The sequence below is a fragment of the Elephas maximus genome, chromosome 1, assembly GCF_024166365.1.
Source record: "Elephas maximus indicus isolate mEleMax1 chromosome 1, mEleMax1 primary haplotype, whole genome shotgun sequence".
Taxonomy (NCBI): Eukaryota; Metazoa; Chordata; class Mammalia; order Proboscidea; family Elephantidae; genus Elephas; species Elephas maximus.
In genome coordinates, this window is record NC_064819.1 from 62,774,477 (window position 1) to 62,793,253 (window position 18,777).

Below are 18,777 nucleotides of genomic sequence, written 5' to 3' on the forward strand. Positions count from 1 at the left end.
GTAAGAAAAAAAATGAAACCTGATGCCGTCGAGTCAATTCCAACTCAGAGCAACCCTGTATGACAGAATAGAAATGCCCCATAAGGTTTCCAAGGAGCAGCTGATGGATTTGAACTGCCAACTTTTTGGTTAGCTGTTAAGCTGTTAACCACTATGCCACTAGTGCTCCATAGTTATAATAGCTCATTTAAAATCTTTCTGATAATTCCAACATCTCTGTCATCTCAAGGTTGGCATCCATTGATTGTCTTATCTCTTGAGAATTGGTTACAATTGCCTGGTCCCTTGTATGTCAAGTATTTTTGGATGGAATTATTGACATAATGACTATTATATGTTGTGAGCCCCCACGTGTCTGTCAGTTTGTTGTACTGTGAACTCTTGCATGTTGCTGTCATGCTGGAAGCTTTGCCACCAGTATTCAAATACCAGCAGAGTCACCAATGGCGGACAGGTTTTAGCTGAGCTTCCAGGCTAAGATGGACTAGGAAGAAGAATCCAGCAGTCTACTTCTGAAAACAATTAGCCAGTGAAAACCTTATGAATAGCAGTGGAACATTGTCTGATATAGTGCCAGAAGATGAGCCCCTCAGGTTGGAAGACACTCAAAATATGACTGGGGAAGAGCTGCCTCCTCAAAGTAGAGTTGACCTTAATGAAGTGAATGGAGTCAAGCTTTCAGGATCTTCATTTGCTGATGTGGCACAACTCAAAATAAGAAGAAAAAAGTGCTGCAAATATCCATTGATAATCAGAACATGGAATGTATGAAGCATGAAACTAGAAAAATTGGAAATCTTCTAAAATGAAATGAAATGCATAAACATTGATATCCTAGATATTAGTGAGCTGAAATGGACTGGTATTGGCCATTTTGAATTGGACAATCATACAGTCTCCTATGCCAGGAATGACAACTTAAAGAGGAATGGCATTGCATTCATCGTCAAAAAGAACATTTCAAGAGCTACCCTGAAGTACAACACTGTCAGAGATAGAATAATATCCATACACCTACAAGAAGACCAGTTAATAAAACTATTATTCAAATTTATGAATTAACCACAGAGGCAAAAGATAAAGAAATTGAAGATTTTTACCAACTTCTGCAGTCTGAAATTGATCGAATATGTGATCAGGATGCATTGATAATTACTGGTGACTGGAATGAAAAAGTTGGAAACAAAAAGGATTGGTAGTGGGAAAATATGGCCTTGGTAATAGAAATGATGCCAGAGATCGCATGATAGAATTTTACAAGACCAACAACTTCTTCATTGCAAATACCTTTTTCACCAACATAAATGGCGACTGTACACATGGAAACCCTGGTGGCGGAGTGGTTAAGAGCTATAGCTGCTAACCAAAAGGTCAGCAGTTAGAATCTACCAGGTGCTCCTTGGGAACTCTAAGGGACAGTTCTACTCTGTACTATAGGGTCTCTGTGAGTTGGAATTGACTCGATGGCAACAGGTTTGGTTTTTTTTCTTTGTTTATACACATGGACTTCGCCAAATGGGATACACAGGAATCAAATTGACTACATCTGTGGGAAGAGATGATGGAAAAGCTCAGTATCATCAGTTAGAACAAGGCCAGAGGCCGATTGCAGAACAGACCATCAATTGCTCATATGTAAGTTCAAGCTGAAGCTGAAGAAAATGAAAACAAGCCCACAAGAGCCAAAGTGTGACTTTGAGTATATTCCCACCTGAATTAACAGACCGTTTCAAGAATAGATTTGATGTGTTGAATGCTAATGACCAAAGACCAGTCCAGTTGTGGGATGACATCAAGGACATCATACATGAAGAAAGCAAGACATTATTAAAAAGACAGGAAAGAGTGAAAAGACCAAAATGGATGTCAGAAGAGACTCTGAAACTTGCTCTTGAACTTCGAGTAGCTAAAGCAAATGGAAGAAATGATGAAGTAAAAGAGCCAAATAAAAGATTTCAAAGGGTAGCTCAAGAAGACAAAGTATTATAATGACATGTACAAAGACCTGGAGATGGAAAACCAAAAGGGAAGAACACATTCAGTGTTTCTCAAGCTGAAAGAACTGAAGAAAAAATTCAAGCCTTCAGCTGCAATATTGAAGGAAGCATCAAAAGAAGATTGAAGGAATACTCAGCATCACTATACCAAAAAGAATTGGTTGACCTTCAGCCATTTCACGAGGTAGCATGTGATCAAGAAATGATGGTACTAAAGGAAGAAGCTCAAGCTGCACTGACGGCATTGGCAAAAAACAAGGCTTCAGGAATTGACGGAATACCAAATGAGATGTTTCAACAAATGGATGCAGCAGTGGAAGTGCTCACCATCAATGCTAAGAAATTTGGAAGACAGCTATCTGGCCAACTGACTGGAAGAGATCCATATTTATGCCTATTCCAAAGAAGGGTGATCCAACCAAATGCGGAAATTATCAAACACTACCATCAAGATCACATGCAAGTAAAATTTTGCTGAAGATCATTCAAAAGCGGCTGCAGCAGTATACCAATAGGGAACTGTCAGAAATTCAAGCCAGATTCAGAAGAGGACACGGAACCAGGGATATCATTGCTGATGTCAGATCGATCTTGGCTGAAAGCAGAAAATACCAGAAAGATGTTTGCCTGTGTTTTATTGACTACGAAAAGACATTGGGCTGTGTGTATCATAACAAATTATGGATAACATTGAGAAGAATGGGAATTCCAGAACACCTAACTGTGCTCATGAGGAACCTGTACATAGATCAAGAGACAGTTGTTTGAACAGAACAAGGGGATACTGTGTGGTTTAAAGTGAGGAAAGGTGTACATCAGGGTTGTACCCTTTCATCATACCTATTCGACCTGTATGCTGAACAAATAATCCACGAAGCTGGACTATATGAAGAAGAATGCAGCATCAGGATTGGAGAAAGACTCATTAACAACCTGTGTTATGCAGTTCACACAACCTTGCTTGCTGAAAGTGAAGAGGACTTGAAGCACTTACTGATGAATATCAAAGACTACAGCCTTCAGTATGGATTACACCTCAACATAAAGAAAACAAAAATCCTCACAACTTGACCAATGAGCAACATCATGATTAATGGAGAAAAGATTGAAGTTGTCAAGGATTTCATTTTACTTGGATCCACAATCAACATCCATGGAAACAGCAGTCAAGAAATCAAAAGATGCATTGCATTGGGCAAATCTTTAAAGTATTGAAAAGCAAAGATGTCACCTTGAAGACTGAGGTATGCCTGATCCTAAAAAAAAAAAACAACCAAACCCATTGCTGTCAAGTCAATTGCGACTCATAGCGACCCTAAAGGACAGAGTAGAACTGCCCTGTAGGGTTTCCAAGGAGCACCTGGTGGATTTGAACTACTGGCCTTTTAGTTAGCAGCCATAGATTTTAACTGCTACTCCATCAGGGTTTCCAAAACCAAACCGGTTGCTGTTGAGTTGATTCCTATTCACAGCGACCCTATAGAATGGAGTAGAACTGCCACATAGAGTTTCCAAGGAGCACCTGGTGGATTCGAACTGCTGACCTTTTGGTTAGCAGTTGTAGCACTTAACCACTATGCCACCAGGGTTCACCTGATCCTAGCCATGGTGTTTTCAATTGCCTCATATGCATGCGAAATCTGGGCAATGAGTAAGGAAGACTGAAGAATTGAAGCCTTTGAATTGTCACGTTGGTGAAGAATATTGAATATACCGTGGACTGCCAAAAGAACAAATGAATCTGTCTTGGAAGAAGTACAACCAGAATGCTCTTTGGAAGCAAGGATGGCGAGACTACGTCTCACATACTCCGGACATGTTATCAGGAGGGACCAGTCCCTGGAGAAGGACATCATGCTTGGTAAAGTAGAGGGCCAGCGAAAATGAGGAAGATCTTCAACGAGATGGATTGACACAGTGGCTGCAACGATGGGCTCAAGAATAACAATTGTGAGGATGGTGCAGGACTGGGCAGTGTTTAGTTTTGGTCATAGGGTCACTATGAGTCAGAACCAACTCCACAGCACCTAACAACAACATACATTGTGAGACTCTGGGTCCTTTTGAAAATTCTCAGTAGTGTATTTTTCTAGGCAACCCAGTTAGGTTCAAACCATCCATTTTGTCTTGCATTTTTTAGGTGGTGTTTCCAACACCAATCAGTTTGTTTTTCAAAGCCTTTGTTATTCTGCCTTGGGTCCTGTGCATGTGCTTTTTAGGGCTTAGTCTGGGACTTGAGCAAGTAGTTTATGTAATAGCTCAGTTCTCAAAGTCTGGGGGTCTCTCCTGCACATGCGCAGCTCAGGACTGAGACTGGGACTTGTGTTGGCTCATACAGGATCAGGGGATCCCCTCCTTCAGCAGTCTCCTCTCTGTGGCTTCCCCTAAAATCTCCTGCTCAGAAGAGCTCCTTTCCCTACTCTTCTGGCCAGAAAGATGGGGTATCTCTTAAAATTTTAGCTGCTCATGCTGTTGCATTATCGTTCCCCCAAATTTGGGCCGTACTCAGGGCAAAACAGTGGGGCAAAAGGGAGAGAGAAAAAAATAACAGAGATTCTCCCCATATTCTTTGGACCACAGGGACTCCTTTTTCCCATTCCTCTGACCAGAAAGACTGGGTTTCTCCTGGAGCTAATAGGCTGTGCTGCAGTTCTGCCCTGTAGTTCTGCCCTGCAGTTCTATGGCTGTGGCTACCATTGGGAGTGAAAAAAGAGATTAAAAAAAAAAAACAAAAAAAACCCCAAAACAGTACTTTCTTCAAACTCTTCTACTTGCAGGAACTCCTATTCTTTGTCTTCTGGCCAGAAAGACGGAATTGTCTCAGATTTTTTGCTGCCCACACCCTCTATGTATTACTACCTTTCGGTCAACCCTAGAGAGAAAAAAGGAAGAAAACCCAGAAACTCACACCCAAATGGGTATCTTTTTCAGGTTCTGACTCCTCTCCTGTATTCACCTACTGTTGTTTCCTTTTCAGAGCCAGGCAGTTGCTTTTTGTGTTTTGAACATAGTTTAAAGATAGGTTGTAATGGGCTGACTACTTTACTATCACTGATATTCTTATCGTGCATTCCTTTATTCCCTCTTCATTTCTTTACCACACTCCACTGTTCTTTATACTTTACCCTCTTTCTTTTTTTTCCATTTTCATATGGGCTCCTTTGTCCAAAGTGTGAGCAAGCAGAACCTCTAGTCTTTTAGTGGTTGTTATGGATTGAATTGTGTCCCCGCAAAATGTGTGTTAACTTAGCTAAGTCATGATTTCCAGTCTTGTGTGATTGTCCACCATTTTGTCATCTGATATGAGTTTCCTATGTGTTGTAAATCCTACCACTGTGATGTTAATAAGGCAGGAATAGAAGTAGTTATGTTAATGAGGCAAGACTCAATCTACAAGATTAAATTGTGCCTTGAGTCAATCTCTTTTGAGATGTAAAAGAGAGAAGTGAGCAGAGAGACAGAGGGACCTCATATCACCAAGAAAGTAGAGTCGGGATTGGAGCATGTTTTTTGGACCAGGGTCCTTCCACTGAGATGCTCCTAGACCAGGAGAATATTGATGACAAGACCTTCTCCCAGAGCCGACAAAGAAAGAGAGCCTTCCCCTGGAGCCGGCACCATGAATTCAGACTTATATCCTCCTAAACTGTGAGAGAATAAATTTCTGTTTGTTAAAGCCATCCACTTGTGGTATTTCTTTTCTTTTTTTTTTTTAATTAACTCTTATTAAGCTTCCAGTGAACATTTACAATTCCAATCAGTCTGTCACATGTAAGTTTACATGCATCTTACTCCCATCTCCTACTTGCTCTCCCCCTATTGAGTCAACCCTTTCAGTCTCTCGTTTCGTGACAATTTTGCCGTCTTCCCTCTCTCTCTATCTTCCCATCCCCCCTCCAGTCAAGAGTTGCCAACACACTCTCCAGTGTCCACCTGATTTAATTAGCTCACTCTTCATCAGCATCTCTCTCCCCGCCGCTGCCCAGTCCCTTTCATGTCTGATGAGTTGTCTTCGGGGATGGTTCCTGTCCTGTGCCAACAGAAGGTCTGGGGAGCATTGCTGCCGGGATTCCTCTAGTCGCAGTCAGACCATTAAGTATGGTCTTTTTATGAGAATTTGGGGTCTGTATCCCACTGATCACCTGCTCCCTCAGGAGTTCTCTGTTGTGCTCCCTGACAGGGCAGTCATCGATTGTGGCCGGGCACCAACTAGTTCTTCTGGTCTCAGGATGATGTAGGTCTCTGGTTCATGTGGCCCTTTCTGTCTCTTGGGTTCTTAGTTGTTGTGTGACCTTGGTGTTCTTCATTTTCCTTTGCTCCAGGTGGGTTGAGACCAATTGATGTATCTTAGATGGCCGCTTGTTAGCATTTAGGACCCCAGACGCCACATTTCAAAGTGGGATACAGAATGTTTTCATAATAGAATTGTTTTGCCAATTGACTTAGAAGTCCCCTCAAACCATGTTCCCTAGACCCCAGCCCCTGCTCCGCTGACCTTTGAAGCATTCATTTTATCCCAGAAACCTCTTTGCTTTTATTCCAGACCAATTGGGCTGACCTTCCTTGTATTGAGTGTTGTCTTTCCCTTCACCCAAAGCAGATCTTATCTACTGATTGATCAATAAAAAACCCTCTCCCTCCCTCCCTCCCTCCCCCCTTCGTAACCACAAAAGTATGTGTTCTTCTCAGTTTTTTCTATTTCTCAAGATCTTATAATAGTGGTCTTACACAATATTTGTCCTTTTGCCTCTGACTCATTTCGCTCAGCATAATGCCTTCCAGATTCCTCCATGTTATGAAATGTTTCAGAGATTCGTCACTGTTCTTTACCGATGCGTAGTATTCCATTGTGTGAATATACCACAGTTTATTTATCCATTCATCCGTTGACGGACACCTTGGTTGCTTCCAGCTTTTTGCTATTGTAAACAGAGCTGCAATAAACATGGGTGTGCATATATCTGTTTGGGTGAAGGCTCTTGTATCTCTAAGGTATATTCCCGGGAGTGGGATTTCTGGGTTGTATGGTAGTTCTATTTCTAACTGTTTAAGATAATGCCAGATGGATTTCCAAAGTGGTTGTACCATTTTACATTCCCACCAGCAGTGTATGAGAGTTCCAATCTCTCTGCAGCCTCTCCAACATTTATTATTTTGTGTTTTTTGGATTAATGCCAGTCTAGTTGGTGTGAGATGGAATCTCATCGTAGTTTTAATTTGCATTTCTCTAATGGCTAATGATCAGGAGCATTTTCTCATGTATCTGTTGGCTGCCTGAATATCTTCTTTAGTGAAATGTGTGTTCATATCCTTTGCCCACTTCTTGATTGGGTTGTTTGTCTTTTTGTGGTTGAGTTTTGACAGAATCATATAGATTTTAGAGATCAGGCGCTGGTCTGAGATGTCATAGCTGAATATTCTTTCCCAGTCAGTAGGTGGTCTTTTTACTCTTTTGGTGAAGTCTTTAGATGAGCATAGGTGTTTGATTTTTAGGAGCTCCCAGTTATCTGGTTTCTCTTTGTCATTTTTGGTAATGTTTTGTATTCTGTTTATGCCTTGAATTAGGGCTCCTAACGTTGTCCCTATTTTTTCTTCCATGATCTTTATCGTTTTAGTCTTTATGTTTAGGTCTTTGATCCTCTTGGAGTTAGTTTTTGTGCATGGTGTGAGGTATGGGTCCTGTTTCATTCTTTTGCAAATGGATATCCAGTTATGCCAGCACCATTTGTTAAAAAGACTATCTTTTCTCCAATTAACTGACACTGGGCCTTTGTCAAATATCAGCTGCTCATATGTGGATGGATTTATATCTGGGTTCTCAATTCTGTTCCATTGGTCTATGTGCCTGTTGTTGTACCAGTACCAGGCTGTTTTGACTACTGTAGCTGTATAATAGGTTCTGAAATCAGGTAGAGTGAGGCCTCCCACTTTCTTCTTCTTTTTCAGTAATGCTTTGCTTATCCGGGGGTTCTTTCCCTTCCATATGAAATTGGTGATTTGTTTCTCTATCCCCTTAAAATATGACATTGGGATTTGGATTGGAAGTGCATTATATGTATAGATGGCTTTTGGTAGAATAGACATTTTTACTATGTTGAGTCTTCCTATCCATGAGCAGGGTATGTTTTTCCACTTCAGTATGTCCTTTTGAATTTCTTGTAGTAGAGCTTTGTAGTTTTCTTTGTATAGGTCTTTTACATCCTTGGTAAGATTTATTCCTAAGTATTTTATCTTCTTGGGGGCTACTGTGAATGGTATTGATTTGGTTATTTCCTCTTCGGTGCTCTTTTTGTTGATGTAGAGGAATCCAAGTGATTTTTGTATGTTTATTTTATAACCTGAGACTCTGCCAAACTCTTCTATTAGTTTCAGTAGTTTTCTGGAGGATTCCTTAGGGTTTTCTGTGTATACGATCATGTCATCTGCAAATAGTGATAGCTTTACTTCCTCCTTGCCAATCCAGATACCCTTTATTTCTTTGTCTAGCCTAATTGCCCTGGCTAGGACTTCAAGCACGATGTTGAAGAAGAGCGGTGAGAAAGGGCATCCTTGTCTGGTTCCTGTTCTCAAGGGAAATGCTTTCAGGTTCTCTCCATTTAGAGTGATATTGGCTGTTGGCTTTGCATAGATGCCCTTTATTATGTTGAGGAATTTTCCTTCAATTCCTATTTTGGTAAGAGTTTTTATCATAAATGGGTGTTGAACTTTGTCAAATGCCTTTTCTGCATCTATTGATAAGATCATGTGGTTTTTATCTTTTGTTTTATTTATGTGATGGATTACATTAATGGTTTTTCTGATATTAAACCAGCCTTGCATACCTGGTATAAATCCCACTTGATCAGGGTGAATTATTTTTTTGATGTGTTGTTGGATTCTATTGGCTAGAATTTTGTTGAGGATTTTTGCATCTATGTTCATGAGGGATATAGGTCTATAATTTTCTTTTTTTGTAATGTCTTTACCTGGTTTTGGTATCAGGGAGATGGTGGCTTCATAGAATGAGTTGGGTAGTATTCCGTCTTTTTCTATGCTTTGAAATACTTTCAGTAGTAGTGGTGTTAAGTCTTCTCTGAAGGTTTGGTAGAACTCTGCAGTCAAGCCGTCCGGGCCAGGACTTTTTTTTGTTGGAAGTTTTTTAATTACTGTTTCAATCTCTTTTTTCGTTATGGGTCTATTTAGTTGTTCTACTTCTGAATGTGTTAGTTTAGGTAGGTAGTGTTTTTCCAAGAATTTATCCATTTCTTCTAGGTTTTCAAATTTGTTAGAGTACAATTTTTCGTAGTAGTCTGAAATGATTCTTTTAATTTCATTTGGTTCTGTTGTGATGTGGTCCTTCTCGTTTCTTATTCGGGTTATTTGTTTCCTTTCCTGTTTTTCTTTAGTCAGTCTAGCCAATGGTTTATCAATTTTGTTAATTTTTTCAAAGAATCAGCTTTTGGCTTTGTTAATTCTTTCAATTGTTTTTCTGTTCTCTGATTCATTTAGTTCAGCTCTAATTTTAATTATTTGTTTTCTTCTGGTGGCTGATGGGTTCTTTTGTTGCTCACTTTCTATTTGTTCAAGTTGTCGGGACAGTTCTCTGCTTTTGGCTCTTTCTTCTTTTTGTATGTGTGCATTTATCGATATAAATTGGCCTCTGAGCACTGCTTTTGCTGTGTCCCAGAGGTTTTGATAGGAAGTATTTTCATTCTCGTTGCTTTCTAAGAATTTCCTTATTCCCTCCTTGATGTCTTCTATAACCCAGTCTTTTTTCAGGAGGGTATTGTTCATTTTCCAAGTATTTGATTTCTTTTCCCTAGTTTTTCTGTTATTGATTTCTAGTTTCATTGCCTTGTGGTCTGAGAAGATGCTTTCTAATATTTCGATGTTTGGGACTCTGCACAGATTTGTTTTATGACCTAATATGTGGTCTATTCTAGAGAATGTTCCATGTGCGCTAGAAAAAAAAGTATATTTTGCAGCAGTTGGGTGGAGAGTTCTGTATAAGTCAATGAGGTCAAGTTGGTTGATTGTTGTAAGTAGGTCTTCTGTGTCTCTATTGAGCTTCTTACTGGATGTCCTGTCCTTCTCCGAAAGTGGTGTGTTGAAGTCTCCTACTATAAATGTGGAGGTGTCTATCTCACTTTTCAATTCTGTTAAAATTTGATTTATGTATCTTGCAGCCCTGTCATTGGGTGCATAAATATTTAATATGGTTATGTCTTCCTGATCAATTGTCCCTTTTATCATTATATTGTGTCCTTCTTTATCCTTTGTGGTGGATTTAAGTCTAAAGTCTATTTTGTCAGAAATTAATATTGCTACTCCTCTTCTTTTTTGCTTATTGTTTGCTTGATATATTTTTTTCCATCCTTTGAGTTTTAGTTTGTTTGTGTCTCTAAGTCTAAGGTGTGTCTCTTGTAGGCAGCATATAGATGGATCGTGTTTCTTTATCCAGTCCGTGACTCTCTGTCTCTTTATTGGTGCATTTAGTCCATTTACATTCAGCGTAATTATAGATAAATAAGTTTTTAGTGCTGTCATTTTGATGCCTTTTCATGTGTGTTGTTGGCCATTTCATTTTTCCACATACTTTTTTGTGCTGAGACATTTTTCTTAGTAGATTGTGAGATCCTCATTTTCATAATGTTTAACTTTATGTTAGTTGAGTCGTTACATTTTTCTTGGCTTTTTTCTTGAGTTATGGAGTTGATATTCCTTTTTGTGGTTACCTTATTATTTACCCCTATTTTTCTAAGTAAAAACCTAACTTGTATCGTTCTATATCGCCTTGTATCACTCTCCATCTGGCAGTTCAATGCCTCCTATATTTAGTCCCTCTTTTTGATTATTGTGATCTTTTATCTATTGATTTCCATGATTCCCTGTTATGTGTATTATTTTGTTTATTATTTTTTAGAATTAATCTTAATTTGTTTGTTTTTGTGCTTTCCCTATTTGAGTTGATATTAGGACGTTCTGTTTTGTGACCTTGTATTGTGCTGGTACCTGATATTATTGGTCATCTGACCAAACAATCTCCTTTAGCATTTCTTGTAGCCTTGGTTTGGTTTTTGCAAATTCTCTAAACTTGTGTTTATCTGTAAATATCTTAATTTCGCCTTCATATTTCAGAGAGAGTTTTGCTGGATATATGATCCTTGGTTGGCAGTTTTTCTCCTTCAGTGCTCTGTATACGTCGTCCCATTCCCTTCTTGCCTGCATGGTTTCTGCTGAGTAGTCTGAACTTATTCTTATTGATTCTCCCTTGAAGGAAACCTTTCTTTTCTCCCTGGCTGCTTTTAAAATTTTCTGTTTATCTTTGGTTTTGGCAAGTTTGATGATAATATGTCTTGGTGTTTTTCTTTTTGGATCAATCTTAAATGGGGTTCGATGAGCATCTTGGATAGATATCCTTTCGTCTTTCATGATGTCAGGGAAGTTTTGTGTCAGGAGTTCTTCAACTATTTTCTCTGTGTTTTCTGTCCCCCCTCCCTGTTCTGGGACTCCAATCACTCGCAAGTTATCCTTCTTGATAGAGTCCCACATGATTCTTAGGGTTTCTTCATTTTTTTTTAATTCTTTTATCTGATTTTTTTTCAGCTATGTTGGTGTTGATTCCCTGGTCCTCCAGATGTCCCAGTCTACATTCTAGTTGCTCGAGTCTGCTCCTCTGACTTCCTATTGCATTGTCTAATTCTGTAATTTTATTGTTAATCTTTTGGATTTCTACATGCTGTCTCCCTATGGATTCTTGCAACTTATTAATTTTTCCACTATGTTCTTGAATAATCTTTTTGAGTTCTTCAACAGTTTTATCAGTGTGTTCCTTGGCTTTTTCTGCAGTTAGCCTAATTTCATTTGTGGTGTCTTTAAGCATTGTGTAAATTAGTTTTTTATATTCTGTATCTGATAATTCCAGGATTGTATCTTCATTTGGGAAAGATTTTGATTCTTTTGTTTGGGGGGTTGGAGAAGCTGTCATGGTCTGCTTCTTTATGTGGTTTGATATGGACTGCTGTCTCCTAGTCATCACTGGGAAACTAGTTTTTCCAGAAAATCCGCTGGTACGCTGGCTCCTGGCTCTGAAAACAATCGCTGTCTCCCCGTATTTGTTTGTTCTCCGTCTCTAAATCTGTGTTTGTTGTTCAGAGTTCGTAGATTGTTATATATGTGATCGAGTCACTTGTTTTTCCGAGTCTTTGTTGCAAGAGGGATCCGTGGTAGCGTCCACCTAGTCTGCCATCTTGGCCCCGCCTCCCCACTTGTGGTATTTCTTTTATAGCAGCACTAGGTAAGTAAGACAGTGGTCAACAGCAGAACAGAATTAGAACAGAAGGCTGAAGACACACAAAGAAGCAGAAGGGGGGTTGGAGGAAAGTGCTTGGGCCAGATCAATTACTTTGGCTATTTTAAATCAAATGCTTACCCTGGAACTTGTTGACAATTTCCGTGCACAAAACTGACCTAACAATTAAGAACTACCCCTGAGCGTTTTTCTTTTTCTTTTAAGAGAATTACTGAATATGTTATCCAATTGCATATAAATCCTACAATGAAAGCGAGTATATTTTGAGAGTAGAAGTGATTTTAGCAAACCTTATTATCTTCATCATTCCAGAGAGAATGACATTCTTAACACTGAAATGACAGATTTCACTAAAGAAAAATATTTCTAGTCATGTCGTGAGAAATAGCTGACTACATGAAATTATATCCCCGCTTTCATGCTTTCCGTCAGTAGTGTTTGCATTTTTATTGGTGCTGTGGCATGGTCTTAGAAGTGTGGTGTATGAGATGTTATGGTGATTATGTCTGGGGAATAGAAAATGTGGTAACACGTACAATAATTCATGAATTGAGCACTCACTGGGTGCAAATCACCGTGATGAATGCTGTGGAACATTCAGGGGTAAATTATAATGACACTTATGCATCACTTTATATTTTTACAAAGCTTACCTCATCATCTCCTTTAATATTCCAAAGAATCCTGAGTCAAGTATTGTTATTAGGTGGGAAACAATTGAGAGGATGATGTAGGACCAGGCAACATTTTGTCCTGTTGTACATAGGGTTGCTATGATGGCAACTCAATGGCACCACCACCAGCAACAATGCTTATAACTTCATTCTAGAAGTCTCCTGAGCTTCAGGTCCCTACTTCCAACTGCCAACTGTCATCTAAATATCACTGTAGATACCTCAAACTCAGATCATCAAACACTGAACTCCTCAACTTTATTTACCAGTACTAGTTGCCATTGAGTCAATCCCAATTCATGGCGACCGCATGTGTGTCAGAGTAGAACTGTGCTCCACAGGGTTTTCAGTGGCTGATTTTTCAGAAGTAGATCACCAGGCCTTTCTTCCAAGGTGCCTCTGGATCAACTGGAACCTGTAACCTTTTGGCTAACAGCCAAGCGCATTAACCATTTGTACCACCAGGGACCTCCATTCCCTATTTTCATTTGTATTGGCACAACCCTATTTTGAAGCAAGACATCGGAGTTATCATACTCTTCCTTTTTGTCCAAGCCTCCATCCGTTTAGTTCTTTCTCAAATCTTGCTTAATCCTAACATCTCTCAGATTCTGTTCAATCTACTGTCACCTTCATAGTAAACTCCCAAGTCCCCTCCCAGTTTTACCTACCATCAGATCCTTCCATGGACTCTGGGAACCAGTCATCTTTAAAACTATTCATCAACCCCGTTTCTCATGCTTTCTTAGACAGCTCCTGGCACATAGTGAATGCTCACTAAATATTTTCTGGCTGTTAATGCCTCCATGCCTTTGCACAGTTTAGACATAGGCTCAGAATGCCTTTATTTGCTTCTATTTTTTTGAGTAACACCTTCTCATCCTTTGAGATTTAGTTTAGTACCTAAATAAACTTTCTTAGCCTCCCTACTTGCCAAGGATCAGTTGCGTACCCACCCATCCTCATCCCCCATCCCTGCATGCTCCCACACTATTCCTATGCACCTCTGGTATAGTATTTCTAAGAATGTGGTCTTTGTAGTCTTCAAGTGCTTCTTAAAAATGCAGGTTCCTGGGAACACCAGAACTAATTAATTGGTTTTCCTGAGAGTAGGGCCTAGGAATCTGCATTCAGAAAACCTCCACATCCCCCAGTAATTCTGATGCACAGGATTTTGAGAGCCACTGTTTTATTCTGTCACCTACAACTGCTTCTAGGAGCAAGAGGTATGGCTTGCTTAAGTTTGGTTACCACCTGTACTTTTGTTGGGAGATGAGAGAAGCAAAATTGCTTAACTTTAACTCTTTATCCAGCATATCTTTGTAAAGGGAGCAGTATTTTTTTGCTTGTTTTTAATGCTTTATTGAGGTATAATTTGTATACCATAAAATTCACTCATTTTAAACATACAATTCAATAATTATTTGAATATTTAAAGATTTGTGCAACCACTGCTGCAATCTTATTTTAAACCATTTCCATTACTCCAAATAAAAACTTTGTACCATTCTGCAGTCATTCTCCTTTCCCACCTCCAAGACCTAGGCAACCACTAATCTACTTTTTGTCTCTGTAGATTACCTTTTTCTGGACATTTCATGTAAATGGAATCATGCAGTCTTTGGAAATGGCTTCTTTTATTCAGCATTTTTGTTTTGTTTTGTTTTGTTTTGTTTTACTGTGCTTTAGATGAAAGTTAACAGAGCAAATTAATTTTTCATTAAACAGTTAATACACAAATTGTTTTGTGACATTGGTTGGTAACCCCGTGACGTGTCAACACTCTCCCCTTCTCTACCCTGGGTTCCCTGTTTCCATTCATTCAGTTTTCCTGTCCTTTCCTGCCTTCTCATCTTTAATTTTGGGCTGGTGTGCCCGTTAGCCTCGTATACAGGATCGAACTACGAAGCACATTCTTCACATGTGTTATTGTTGACCGTATAGACCTGTCCCATCTTTGGCTGAAGGGTAAACCTCAGGAGTGACTTCAGTACTGAGTTAAAAGGGTGTCCAGGGGCCATACTCTTGGGGTTTCTCCAGTCTCTGTCAGACCAGCAAGCCTGGTCTTTTTCGTGTGTGTGTACATTTGAGTTTTGTTCTACATTTTATTCCAGTTCTGTCTGGGACCCTCTACTGTGATCCTTGTCAGAGCAGTCGGTGGTGATAACCAGGCACCATCTAGTTGCTCTGGGTTCATTCTGGTGGAGGTTGTGGTCTATTTATCCTTTGGACTAATCTTTCTCTTGTGTCTTTGGTTTTCTTCATTCTCCTTTGCTCTAGCCAGGATGAGACCAGTAGATGTATCTTACAAGGCTGCTCCCAGGCTATTAAGACCCCAGATGCTACTCACCACAGTCAGATGTAGAACATTTTCTTAATAAACTATCTTATGCCAATTGAGCTAGACGTCCCCCAGACCGGGTCCCCAGCCCTCAGCCCAGTAGCTTATTTGTGCATATGTCTACTAGTTTTCATATATGGTGTGAGGTAAGGGTCCTATATCATTTTTTTTACAGATGGACATCCAATTTTGCCAGCACCATTTGTTAAAAAGACTATTTTTCCCCATTTAATGGACTTTGGGCCTTTGTCAAAGATCAGGTGGCCGTAGGTAGATGGATTACTTAGCATTTGCATGTTTCTTAGCATTTGGATGTGTCTATGAAGCTTCTTAGACTTTGCCCTGGTCAAGTTGTGCTGATTTCCCCAGTATTGTGTACTGTCTTACCCTTCACCAAAGTTACCGCTTGTCTATTGTCTGTTCAGTGTTTCTGCCTCCCTACTCTTACCCTCCTTCTTAACCATCAAAGATTGTTTCTTTTTGTTTAAAAACCTTTTAATGAGTATTTATAAACCCTTTTATAATACAATATTTGTCCTTTTGTGATTGACTTATTTCACTCAGCATAATGCCCTCCAGATTCATCCATGTCATGAGATGTTTCACAGATTCATCATTGTTCTTTATTGTTGCATAGTATTATGGGATTCCATTGTGTGTATGTGCCATAGTTTGTTTACCCATTCATCTGTTGATAGGCACTTAGGTTGTTTCCATCATTTTGCTATTGTGAGTAATGCTGCAAGGAATATGGGTGTGCATATGTCTACTTGTGTGACTGCTCTTATGTCTCTAGGATATATTCCTAGGAGCAGGATTGTTGGGTCATATGGTATTTTTATTTCTAGCTTTTAAGGAAGCACCATATCATTTTCCAAAATGCTTGTACCATTTTACATTCCCACCAGCAATGCATAAGAGTTCCAAGCTCCCTGCAGCCTCTCCAACATTTGTTATTTTCTGTTTTTGTAGTTTGTGTCAGTAATATTGGGGTGAGATGGTGTTTCATTGTAGTTTTGATTTGCATTTCTCTAATGGCTAGTGATCTTGAGCATTTCCTCAAGTGTCTGTTAGCCGCCTGAATGTCTTCTTTGGTGAAGTGTCTGTTCTTTTCCTTTGCCCATTTTGTAATTGGATTATTTGTCTTTTTTAGTGTAGAGGTGTTGGATTTTCCTATAGATTTTAGAGCTTAAACCTTTGCCAGATATGTCATAGCCAAAGATTTTTTCCCAGTCCGTAGGTTCTCTTTTTACTCCTTTGGTAAAGTCTTTTGATGAACTCAGTGTTTAATTTTTAGAAGATCCCGTTTATCTGGCTTATCTTTTGATGTTCCTGTGTTGTTAATTGTGGTTTGTATGCTGCCTATGCCGTGTATTAGAGCACCTAGCGTTGACCCTGTTTTTTCTTCCATGATATTTATAGTTTTTGGTTTTATATATTTAGGTCTTTGATCATTTTGAATTAGTTTTTGTGTATGGTGTGAGGTGTGGGTCCTGTTTCATTTTTTTACAGATGGACATCCAGTTTTGCCAGTACCACTTGTTAAAAAGACTGTTGTAATGGTTAAGATTGTGTGTCAACTTGGCTGGGCCATGAGTCTCAGTGTTTATATGTGATCACTCCCATGATGGAATCTGCTGTGAGTAGCCAATCAGTTGAAAGGGAGCTTCCTGGAGGGTGTGGCCTTCATCTGAATGTAAGCAGACATTCTGGCTTTTTTTGAGGCTGCTTCCTGTTCATCTGACCTCTGGTTCTTAGGACTCTGACTTGCCAACCTTAGGTTTGCCAGCCCCTGCAGCTGCATGAATCAAGAGAAACCTCTACCCTGATCCACGGACTTGGGATCAGTACTGAGTTAAAAGGATGTCCAGGGGCCATACTCTCATACTTTGTCCCTTTTTCTTGCCACATAATATTCTACGGTATGGATCTACAACATTTATCCATTTATCATTGTTTCCATTTTCTGGCTATTATGAATAATTCTGCTTTTAACATTTATGTGTAAGTCTTTGTGTAGGTACATTTCTCTTGGGTACATACCTAGCAGTGGACAAATCTATGCTTCACTTTTTAAGAAACTGTCAAAATGTTTTCCAGAATGACTGCACCATTTTGCATTCTCACCAGCAGTGTATGAGATTTCCAGTTTCTCCACTTCCTCACCAACACTTATTGTCTGTTTTTTTATAATAGCCATCCTTTTTCATGTTGTTGTTAGTTGCCATCAAGCCGATTCCAACTCATGGCAACCCCATGTGTTCCAGAGTAGAACTACTCCATAGCAGTTTTTTTGGCTGTAATCTTAACAGCAGATCACCCGAAATTTTCTTCTGTAGTACCACAGAATGGGTTCAAACCATCAACCTTTAGGTGAGCAGTGGAGTGCAAACTGTTTGTGCCACCTAGGGACCTTACAAGTGGTATCTTGTAACTTTTATTTGAAATTCCAAAACCCTGGTGGTGCAGTGGTTAAGTGCTACAGCTGCTAACCAAAGGGTCAGCAGTTCAAATCTGCCAGGCGCTCCTTGGAAACTCCATGGGGCAGTTCTACTGTGTCCTGTAGAGTCGTATGAGTCAGAATGGACTCGACGGCACTGGGTTTGGTTTAGGGACTAATGGTGTTGAGCATCTTTTCATGTGCTTATTGGCCATTTGCATATCTTCTTTAGGTAAATGTCAATTCACATACTTTGCCCATTAAACTGGAGTATTTGTCTTATTATTGAATTATAGGCATTCCTTATATAGTCAGGATAGAAAGGGAACAGTGCATTTAGTTGACAGAGGGACAAAACATCTGTGAAAACCTTGCCCATGCTGTAGTGAACTTGCCAGTGGGGTCTCAATGGCTCTTCTTTTCCCAATGTCAGGATGTGGCTCTTGGGTGACTCCTGGAAGCTACTGGTCCCAGATCTAGAGAAAGGGTCATTTTGACAATGGGGATGATGTAAGCAGCTCTTTGGTATCCGCCTCTTCCATGGCATAAACAAGTGCAGAAGGGCAATGTGAGGAAACGGTAATACAAAGAATATCTCCAACAGCACAGAAGCCTAGAAGGTGTCAGGGTAGGGAGGGGAGCTCCTTTTCAAGGAAGAGCCCTTCCCATACATTTAGCTAAGGCTGTTACCATCTTATGGTAAGGAATGGGATAGTGGTGTGTTCTGGTCCCATTTAGCCTTCCCAGGCTATTGTTTTATGACTGTATTCTCACTCAGCTCCACAACACCAAGCTCAGTACACAAAGCCAGCCTTCGAGATATACTCAGACCTCCCCAGTGGTCTCAGTTCCTCCTAGGGTTTTTTTTTTTTTTTTTTTTTTCCCCTGCTGCAATAGCCCAGTTCCCTGTGCCCTGATGCCTGGGAGGGTAACCTGTTCCTAGCAGCTAAACTACACCACTTTTCAAGGAGATCATGGTGCCTTCAGGACAGCCTGTGTCTCATCCATCTGTGTAGCCCCAGCAGCCAGAATAC

The 18,777-nt window shown here is 39.8% G+C and overlaps 1 protein-coding gene across 4 annotated transcripts in view; it reads left to right on the top strand.

Annotated features, from left to right (window-relative positions):
- CAP2 (cyclase associated actin cytoskeleton regulatory protein 2) overlaps positions 1–18,777 on the top strand; it is a 209,245-nt gene that overhangs the window by 17,749 nt on the left and 172,719 nt on the right. The gene's annotated exons all lie outside the window — the stretch shown is intronic.